Raw genomic sequence first — 1,797 nt, forward strand, 5'->3', positions numbered from 1 at the left:
ACATGCGATATGCGATTCTATTTAAAGTTCTCCCGTTGTATCTCATGAATGTTACCTCCCCCTTTCATCACAATGCGTTGAATCCACCACGTCTCCCACCAATATATAATTTGATTTTGCAACATCCTCCAATCAAGCTTCTTTCTTATGAAGATAATATTATTTCTTTGCCTCCCAATGCACCAAATGACGAAAAACATAATTCTCCAACCTTTTCTCCTTTTCTTTGATACCCTTCTAGACATCCAAGATTCAAAACATGTTCTTAATTTCCCAGGCCTCACCCACACCACCTCCCAGATTTTAAGAACATCTCCATAATTTCCAAGCAATGCAACAAGAGAAGAATAGATGATGTACCGACTCTGGTTTAGTGTAACAGAATACACATGCTAGCTCTATTTTTGGAATGATGCCGACTTGTAGAATCTCTCTTTCGTGTTCAAGCGCGCCATGATCACAAACCATATCAAAACCTCCACCCTTGGTGGAACTAAATTCTTCCACAACAACTTTGTATATGCAGTATGCTAATTTCTTTCAACCACATGCCTCCAGTCTTAACCATATTTTGATCACTTATTGACATATCTGGCTTCACTTTATTACATGAACAAACTATTTCTTTTTATAATGGACACTTTTCTTTGTCAAAACGTCACCACCATTTAAAAAGAAGCATTTTGGTCTTAAATATACAAAGATTGCTTAGATTACAAACAACTAATTTATTATGTTGTGAAATATAAAGAGATTGCAAATAAAAGAATATAAAGAACTTTGAAGAAAATGATGAACAAATAGAATTTAAGTTTTGCAACACAAAGACAATTCAAATGTTGGTATGACATGATATGCTATATTAATATTTAACTTGTCACAATAGCACTTAACGAAATTAATTAATGGTTAATATTAAAATAGATCATTTTTAAATTTGAAAACCCTAAAACTAAGTTAGTGTTTTATATTGATAGACCAATAAAAAAATTTTTTTGTCAATTTTTGGCCAACTCTAAATACTAAGATTAAAATTTAAATTTTAAATTCTAAACCTTTAATAAATACTAAATCTTAAATCTTAAATTCTAAAGTATTGTCTAATGTTAAAAAAAATATTAGACCCTAACATTTCTCTTTTATATATTAAAAAAAACTTAGTTAAACCAAATTTTTTTAGAATATTATAGGCAAAAATAGAACAAACATTATAGGCAAACCAAAATCACCTCTTGTACCAAAAAATAAAATCACCACTAAACATTAAGGGAAAATACTACTACTTTCCTCTGTATTCTTTCTATTTCTTTCGGTTGACACATGAAACAATGTAATGTCTCTAGGCTTTAATGATTTACATTTTACTTTTACTTTTGATGACTAAGGTGCTTATGGAACCGTGTAATTAGCTTGCAGAATTTGCCGGGCCGGGTAAGAGACTCTAAAACTTGCCTTTTAAGCCATGGCTACTAAACTACTTTGCTTGTTTCAGTTGTTTCTTTACTATGTTCATAAAAAAGATACTCGTAGGAACCAAAACCATCTATCTAAACCTGTTTTAGACCAACCAGGGAGAAGCCAAAAACTGCTACTCGTACAAGATAAGGCCAACACTGATTCCTGAGAAAGAGGGGAATAGGAAATGGTATTGGAAAAGATGGTGGAGCTATATAGTAGAATAATGCTACTGCTACTATAGTACGTACTATTCACCTATTTTAGTATCAATTTTATTAAAAAATATTTTGGAGTATAAAATTTATATTTTAAGATAATTATAACCACTTATTTTTATTT

Source organism: Arachis ipaensis, chromosome B05, assembly GCF_000816755.2.
Source record: "Arachis ipaensis cultivar K30076 chromosome B05, Araip1.1, whole genome shotgun sequence".
Taxonomy (NCBI): Eukaryota; Viridiplantae; Streptophyta; class Magnoliopsida; order Fabales; family Fabaceae; genus Arachis; species Arachis ipaensis.